The following is a 9,766-nucleotide window of genomic DNA, read 5'->3' as shown; positions in this document are numbered from 1 at the left end:
GAAAAAATTTAATAAAGATTTAATGAGGTTAATATAATTTAATGTACATTTTATTACAATGTACTAATATTATTTGAGAAATTTTACAAAAAATTATGAAAAAATTTTTTATCTTGTTTGTAATATTTATGCATTAATGGATAAATTGGGATAAATATAATAAAAATTTGTGACAAATCAAATAATGCGAACCAATTTTTGTTAACGAAACGTGTGGCGATCTTCGTGACTGTAACAAACTTCAAAATATATGTACAAGTTCACATTCGTAATTTTGTAAATTAATCTTTGTAGTTTTTTTGTTTGTCAAACATTAATTGTATTTTGCAGATGCAAATAAATTCTTTGTTAAAGATAATTGTTTTTAAAACAATGAAAATAAATTTAGCATTTGCCTTTCTCAGCAATGAAATTAATATTTTTTTGTATACATACAGTGTAATTTTCTCAATATTTCAAGGAGAACAGAAATATTTTATTTGATGCGGCATAAAAACGTACCTCTCTAGGATTATTTTTTCTAATTATTCTAAATTGATTTAAAATTGAGAATTAAAACACCTTGAAACTTACATATTTATATGAAAAATTTTTTTAACTCTTTATCGATGATTCGAATAAATTGTATCTACCAAATACATGTAAGTATATACAAATATATGTGTATCTTTTATATATTTTGTATGAAATTCTTAATATCCACATATATTTTTCTTATATATACAGGGTGTTTCAGACCACCCGTACACCCCTTTTCTCTTCGCAGGATTAGGACCAATCAAAAATATGTTCAGACGAAAGTTGTAGGGATTCAAAAGTTCTATTCAATGATCTTATCAGTTTGACCTTGGATGGCGTCACCAAGGTCAGATCGAAATCACATTAAGTTTTTTAAATGAAACACCCTATTTTTGATTCCAGAATCTAATAGCTGGTGTCAAGACCTTTCCAAAACACTACAAAAAAGTTTATTTTCGTTGACTACTTTCCGAGTTGTGCGGCTTGAAAGTTACACTACCGCCAACACCATGTAAATAACAATATAAAATCACGCGTTACGCAGAAAGCCGTGCAGCCGACACAAAGAAAGTAAACACGCGAGCCGGGCCAACAAAAACAGATCATGAAAAATCGTGAAAGTTAGCTGTCGCGACCGTAGATAGTCACATACATATGTATGTCATAATATTATGTAATTACATTATTACTGTAACGGTAGCACACGAGCAATAACGAGCGCGGCTTTCTGCGTAACGATGTCTAACTCGTGATTTTATACATATTGTTATTTGCATAGGATGTAGTAGAGATGTATTCACCACAACGCTATTGTGACTCAACTCAACACGAGTGACAATAACTCTCTCAAACTTGTCACCTACGTCTTCAATAACCGTCATATCAGTATCAATCGCGCAACAAAAATCCGACCCTCTTTATTAGTCTAGGTTTATTTAGCCATGTCCTATTCCAATGAAGAAGCATATGATATGCTGCTAATTTTAGGTGAGTGTCGAGGTACATTCATTGCAGCGGAAAGATTGTGGCGGGAACGTTATCCTGATCGGACTCCTCACTCGCGAAATGTTTTTTCACGTTTGGCTAAACGAATCAAAATTAAAGGTGTCGTTCAGCCTCAACATAACAAAGGTACACAAATTCGTCGTCCGATTCTGGATCAAAGAACAGTGGAAATTCTTGCATCGACAGAATTGAACCCTTATGATTCTTTAAGACGACGAGAACAAGATTATGGTGTTAGTAAAATCAGTGTTTGGCGCATTCTAAAAAATAACAAATTTCACCCTTACAGAATGTCTGTTCATCAAGCGTTGAATTATAACGATATTAGACAGAGACTTGTATTTTGCAACTTTATAAGACAGCAACCACTTGATTTCCACTTGAAAATTTTATTTTCTGACGAATGTACACTTAAAAGTGATGGATCTGTTAATACTTGGAACTCTCGTTATTGGGCACAAAATAATCCTCACTGGTTGAGAGAAGTAGATCATCAAACCATTTGGAAAGTCAATGTTTGGTGTGGAATTATTGAAAGTCAAATCATAGGTCCTGTTTTCTTTGACGAAAATCTAAACGGTGATAGATATTCCGCCTTGATAATACAGATCTTCCTGTCTTACTAGAAAATATTCCTCTGCAATTGCGCCTGAACATGTGGTTCCAACAAGATGCATGTCCGTCTCATACATCGAGAGTTGCTCGTGCGGCATTAAATACTATGTTCCCCGACAAGTGGATAGGCAAATACGGTCCAATCAATTATCCACCCCGATCACCAGATCTCACCGTCCTTGATTATTATTTCTGGGGAAGGATAAAAAACTTGGTCTATCATGAACGTCCGACTACGAGGGATAATATGATTCGTAGAATAAGTGAAGCAATTCGATCCTTACGTGCCGAGGAAATTCTTCGAGCAACCAATGATTTTCAAAATAGAGTTGATGCTTGCATCTCAGAGAATGGTGCTCACTTTGAACATTTAGTCGCTTAACAAAACATACACTCATTCATTCCCGAACGTGAGAGGCAAGGGGACTCACGTGAATCAAGCACCCTAAACGTGAGAGGCAAGGGGACTCACGTGAATCAAGCACCCCAAACGTGAGGGGCAAGGGGACTCACGTGAATCAAGCACCCCAAACGTGAGAGGCAAGGGGACTCACGTGAATCAAGCACTCCAAACGTGAGAGGCAAGGGGACTCACGTGAATCAAGTACCCCAAACGTGAGAGGCAAGGGGACTCACGTGAATCAAGCACCCCAATGGGATGAAATTCTCGTCACGTCCACGTCGTTCATTCTGGATAATGCTAAGCACGGGAAAATGCATACAGTCAATCTGGACATGATTGATCATCAAACATAATCAATCCAGTTAATAAACAAAAGCAGAGTACATAAAACTTTGACTCCCCTTTTCCTCCCCCATACACATACGCATGCACGTATGCACACACCCACACACAAGATTAAATCCGACTAAGTAACCACCACATGGTACATCTTGAGTAATGCTGATGCTGGCGGTAGTGTAACTTTCAAGCCGCACAACTCGGAAAGTAGTCAACGAAAATAAACATTCTTATAGTGTTTTGGAAAGGTCTTGGCACCAGCTATTAGATTCTGGAATCAAAACTAGGGTGTTCCATTTAAAAAACTTAATGTGATTTCGATCTGACCTTGGCGACGCCATCCAAGGTCAAACTGATAAGATCATTGAATAGATCTTTTGAAACCCTACAACTTTCGTCTGAACATATTTTTGATTGGTCCTAATCCTGCGAAGAGAAAAGGGGTGTACCGGTGGTCTGAAACACCCTGTATATATACACACACACACATTTGTTATATACTTTTTTCTACTGAAGAAGTTACTCAAGTATCTATACATATTTTGTATAGAAATTCAAAGATTCATTAAACTTATATATATTTTTTTCATTAAACTTCTTTGAGATAATTGTGTCTTCAGTAATCAGGCTTTCCTTTTTTATATACTTATTTCTACAGAAAGGGTACTCATACGTATTTTGTATAGCAATTCAATAAATCATTAATTTAGAAAAAAATAAAACTAGATAAAGAAATATATTCTCTATTTATTGAATATAAAAAATATATAAAATATAAATAAATTCAATATTATTATTTAAAATTCACATTTAAAATCTTCAAATTAGACTAAAGTTAAAAAATTAATATGTAACATACTTTTCAAAATTACATAGAGAGTATAAACTTGTAAAAATTTTTGCTACTTGCAAAACTGAAATTCAACTTTTATAAAAATACAGCAAATACTAATGACCACAAATAACCATCCTGTTGGATATATTGTGATGCCTAATAGAGTTGCACCGAATATTTAGTAACTATTCAATATTATTTTTCTTTTTTTCGATATTCTTTTTTTTTCGATATTCTTCGATATTGATGTGTTTTTATCTGTTTCGAATATTTGTTGAATATTCAGCTGTTTGATTCATGACTGCCGAGTATTCAGTATTCGTCAAGAGTCGAATATTACTATTTGTTGCATCTCTCTACCTCCTATTTTTATTTTTAAAATTCTAATTATTATTGTTATTTTGTTTTCTTAAAAACATATATCGAATAGATAGTTATCGAATATTTATTACAACTCTACTAAATAGGTTGCAACAAACAAAGGGTTTATCACTTAATGTAATCGTGGGACAGTGTCTTCGAAATCAATATAAAATTCTTACGAAATCCTCATGTAATCATTTTGCAATCAGATGTAATTGCGAAATCAGATAAAATCTTCAGAAATTTTAATAAAATCATATATAATCAGCAGAAATCATTTTAGATTTCTGCATAATCTTTGAAAATCATGTGTAATTATTATAGAATTTATTATGAAATCAGTGCAAGCTGGTTCTTGTAATTATTTTTCGGTTAAAAATAGTTATTAGAGATCACACCATGCTGTCTCTAAAAAAGGTCTCAACAAATTTTATAACGTTCTTTTTTTTAGAAAAACTTTTTTAACAACCATAATGAATTCCAATGGTCTTGAAGTCAATAATCATGATATACCTATTTTCTAAGTAGTTACCTCTCAATTCAATGTTATTTGGAAGAAATTAACGATCAATAATGATATTTTTAGTGAAATAAAATTATCTTTAATTATTAAAAATCTAAAAATTACATATGCAATTATTGTGAAATCATTGTGTAATCAGATAAAATCGTATGAAATCGAATGAAGTCATGTAATCTGTGGGACAACATTCCAGCTCGTGGCAAACCCCTTGATAACAAAGTAATTTTAACGATTGCTCTTAAACTGCAATGCGAATTATACGAGATAACCTGATATTCCACTCCAGTTATATTCCACGTCCGTCGTCCTTCCACTATGTGTATATTAAAATTTCGATTTAATATCATACTGAAATGAAAAGGTTATTTCACCTGCTCAATTGTCTAATTCCGGACCTAAACGTGTCATATTTATATACGGCCCGGTTTTTCATTATCCGGTTAACTCATGGTTAAATTTAACCTGATGTTTTATCCAATGAGCTTCACCCATGATGATGCCACAAGTGAAGCTCATTGGTTAAAACATCAAGTTAACCAGATAATGAAAAACCGGACCTATATGGTAGATACTAAAGGTAGCGCGCTATGCTCTTCTTACTAGGAAACTGCTCATATGCGAGGTACTTGTATTTTCTCTCAGTGAATAGGATATACTATATAGTTCACTTGTGCACAAATTCAGAGCACTAGAACCACTAGAACATAAAAAAAAATTGTTTCACAAATAAAATGGACACTCGGATACTCTTCCGATAAAGTAAAAGGGTCAAATAAAAAATAAACAAAATGTATTGGAAAATTACTTTTTACAAATAAAATAAAACTATAGTTTACTAATATCCGTTGGCGCGAAATGCTTAGCCGCCACTTAAGTGTCATTACCTATCGCCATATATAGTGCACACGACGCTGTGTTCGTCGATGTGAATGAAAATAAAAGAGGCGATGAGATATCGATCAATGTGTTGAGCTGCCAACGATCGTGTCGATGGGAAAACATGCTCGATTCATAAATCGGCAAGATTCTCCAACTCCCCTATCTAAAAAAAAAAACAGACTCGTATCTCACGTCTACATCACTTTAGTAACACGTAGAAACCGACATTTGCTGAAAACTATTTATCCTTAAATTTCATTTTTGGAATTTCGCGAAACTTATCACGCATGTCGCCGCTCCGTCAAGACTTCATTTTTATTTAAGTCGCGATATTACGGTTCTGGTAGTTGGATATATAAAATCGTGAAGGAGAAGAAAAAACTTCCAAACCGTTGTCGGGTAAAGAGATTTTATTGTCTCATCCGACATTTTTTTGAGATACGAAAGCGGAACTGCGTAAAACTCTTTTCAAACATCGATAAAATCTTTCTCTCTATCTGCACGTATGTACAGTACCGCTCAAAAATTTCAATAAATGGCAACGTTTATAAAAAAAACGAACAGACGAAGAAGAAAAATTGTGTGCTTTCATATTTCGTATCTAAAATATGTAATATCTAAAATTAAATTTTTGTAATTTTTGGAAAGTAAAACGTAGCCACTGCGCGTTTTACAATTGCAAATATTGGCAACGGATTATGTTAACTCGAGAACTGCGAGTGGAAAACATAGATACTTTGTTATTGCCAATTCTGTTAGTATACAATAACTTCTGTCGGCAAATATTCAACAGAACAGTGACTAACAGTAAACAGACATCGAATAGGTACCATTAATGGCAGATTGATGGCAAACGCAAAACAGTTTTGCTATTGCAAATAGTGTCAACTAATATTCGCAAAAGCCTCTGATGATCAAAACGTTTGAGATTGGCAGTGAGCAAATCTGTCGAATGTATTGATGACGGATTTATGGCAAAAATCTGGATCTATCTTCATTAAAGTCGCTCATCCGTGAGCAATATACGACGCTGCTGATAAATGGACGTAAAAAAACTGTACAGAATAGAAATAAAAGGCGCAGTAATAAAAATTTTCACTTACATATTTTAATGAAACGATTTTGAAAGCGAGTACTCAAAATTGAATTTCAAAAACAAAAATAAATAAGACGCATTTTTAGTACAATTTCTAATTCTGTTAAAATGAATACGAGGATTTGATATTGATCATTTTTCGGTTCAGGAAATAGATTTGATTTGTGTTTGGTACGAATCTATCGCGTTGCGATAATTAAACAGATATCTGTTCAGAATCTCTGTTGTCAAACTGTCATCGCATTGCTATCGTTAGATCTGCTTTAGTGTTGTCAACTCTACGGAATACGTTCTTCAAATTTGGAGATCATATTCAGTGAGAAATAAAAAACGATATCGTTCCGATATCGAAATTCGATTATCTGAAAGAGATCAAAATTTAATATCGATTCGATATTCAGAAGGGTTCGGTTTCGAAAAATTTTCGACATTAAAAGCAACTAAATTTCAAACAATTTTTGACACTGAAACCACTATGAATTCGACAGGGATTGTAAAACTTGAAGGACCTGCAGCATCTCCAGAAATTGATTTATTATAAATTTTTTAATTATTCCCACTAAAAAGTAATTCATCAAATCAATATCGAAATTATTAAATTCACTTCGATTCAACATTAATTCAAAGTCGAATCGATGAATAATTTCGATCTTATTTCTCTCTTTCTTTATCTTCTAATTCCGGTTCTATGATTTGTTCTTTTTCCATACTCTAGCACTGATTTTCTTGTATGTACGATTTATCTATTTCCTTTTTCTCTCTAATATGAAAGAAAGATGAATAGTACAAGAAGTTTAGTTAAAAAAAACAGACTTAACAATTTGTCAAATCAATTTTAAATCGATGTCGAATTGATAAATCATTTTAACATCGGATTAAAAATATTATATTGACATCATTTCGATCGCGAATCGAGATTTTACGTATAAACAAGTGAAGACTGCAGAATGACAACAACAAAATTGAACGAAACAGTAGCAGAAATGCCAAATTGTTTAAAGCAATTTGAAAATAGTTAAAGTTTAAACGTCGAGTTTTTACTCCTGCCAACACTATCGAGCTAATTTCAACATTTACAGATAAGTAGATCTAATAGTTTTCCACATCGTTTTGATATTAGCTTTCTTACTGAATATAGGAAACACTGTCCTGCTTTTGGGGGACTATAATCAGCTGACATTTGCTTCTCGTTTGTAACATCTCACAACTAAAACGTTTGCTAGAAATTTTCTAGAAAAATTAATCAAATCTTTAGCTTGTATCACAATTAAGTAATGCTAATTAACCTTTTTGATACAAACCTGGTAACTGATTGATTTTTATTCATGGAAAGTTTTTGAAATTTCAAAGAGTTTTCCTCTACTTCTTGTTCTTTCGCAAAATAAGTTAGTTTGGTGCAGAGAATTTTTGCGGTGGTGCGACCTAGGCTGTTGGTTGCCTGGAACAGCAACAAATTGATCTCTGTGTTAAATATTTGTGACTTACGATTGTGCACAACGTTGTCCTTTTGAAAAAGTAAATCATTTTGTAAAAATCATTAAGTATTCTATTTTTATTTTAATATTAACGCTTGAATGTCTGTTTTCATTTAAAAGTTATTTTTCTCTACAGAAAACTACTTATATAAAAAAGAAATGGTTTTGGCGAATAGATTGAAGCGTCAAATCACCTTATGTGCGAGCAAAACAACGTTGAGTCTATTGGCAAAGACATTATTTTGCATAAAAAGAAAAAGAATGCTTATTTTCTTGCGATATTCAATTTTTCTTTCTTGCTTTCTATTGAAAATCAATCATTTTTATGTGCACGAATAATTATTCTTTTTGAAAAATTTAAAGTTCTTACATTTTGTTCAAGATTTTGTACTTAAATTCAAAAATCCTAGAGTCATTTTTATGCATTTAAAAAATTAGAATTTTTCAAGTCAAACTGCATTTTTATCCAAATTTTTGTGTGTGTGTGTGTGATAAATTTCAAATAATTATAATACATTTTATTTTTTTTTTTAAATGAAGATCAGACGTTTATTGTGAAAATTTCAAACTATATATATGTTCATATGAATTTTTTAAACCACTTTAAATAGATGAAAAAGTGGTTGGACGTGAGTTTGATCTTAGATTTATAGTTAAAGTACCATTTTCCAAGTTGTATCACAAGGGTTAACTAAAATATTTATTTGACCACTATTACTTATTTTCAGAGATCGGAAGTCGTCACTTTTCCGTTATGTTTTTATTTTTTTATAATAACGATTTTTATAACGGTAATGATAACGCTAACTGTTCCACGACACTAGCTATCGTTGAAAATTGTAACAATAGTTATTATAAAAAAATTAAAGTAACAAAAAGTAACGACTTCCCATCCCCGTTTGTTTTTGTAGACTGTGTAATTGTTTCTCCTATTCATCCTTACATAATCGGTGGTTGTAGGCTGGAATATGTCGCTTGTTTACAATTTCTAACCTTGACTGAACACATTTGCTAATGAGCAAAACTAATGAGTGTTTTGAACTTTTTTACTTTGTGTTTGTTTCTTCGTATAGAAACTAAATTAATTTATAGTCAATATGTAGTACGTCAACATTTCCTTAGTTTAAATTTAAAAAGGATCAGCACTCAATAGATACATACAGTTCGGTTCACGTTTTGTTTTGGTAAAGAGTAGGATTTACTGAAACTTCTAAGTGATACCATATGTACGTATATACTTTAAAATTTATGTGGAATCAGAAATATAAAAATGCGGAATCCCGGAACGTGCATGCTCGAGCATGTCCCTGAAGAGATTCAATGGCATTGGAAAGGAAGCGGTAGAAAGATACAGACAGGTTGTCGATGACAGACAAATTCGTCTGGCGTCGAAGAAAGAAAGAATTAGCTTTTCCATCTTTGCGCGCGTGCTTTACGACGATGAAAAGTGCTGGTCTATCTCGCGATCGGATGCATCCATTATCGAGAAAGTACATATAGATGTGCCTGTATAAAGAGAAGGAGGAAAAGGAGGAAGAGGAAAAAGCAAGCAGCGTGCAGCGAGAAAACTGTCGTGACACCGTCGGCACGCCAAGGCTTGGTGACCCGCAAACAGCGAGACACTCTATTTCACAAAGGCCGTCCGTCAAGCATCAATAATGTAGAAGGGTCATAGCGTGGCCTTGCTGTGAGATATCGACTCGCAAATATCGAT

General features: G+C 33.0%; 1 long non-coding RNA gene across 1 annotated transcript; it reads right to left on the bottom strand.

Moving 5' to 3' along the window:
* Window positions 1-3,935: 3,935 nt before the first annotated feature.
* Window positions 3,936-8,448, bottom strand: LOC120357873. Its single transcript, XR_005574872.1, has 2 exons — window positions 7,879-8,448; window positions 3,936-7,807 (listed from the first exon to the last, which is right to left on the bottom strand). It is a non-coding gene; the product is annotated as an uncharacterized LOC120357873 (long non-coding RNA).
* Between the last annotated feature and the right edge of the window lie 1,318 nt (window positions 8,449-9,766).

Source organism: Solenopsis invicta, chromosome 5 (genome assembly GCF_016802725.1).
Source record: "Solenopsis invicta isolate M01_SB chromosome 5, UNIL_Sinv_3.0, whole genome shotgun sequence".
NCBI lineage: Eukaryota > Metazoa > Arthropoda > Insecta > Hymenoptera > Formicidae > Solenopsis > Solenopsis invicta.
This window is presented reverse-complemented; position numbering and strand designations above follow the sequence as displayed.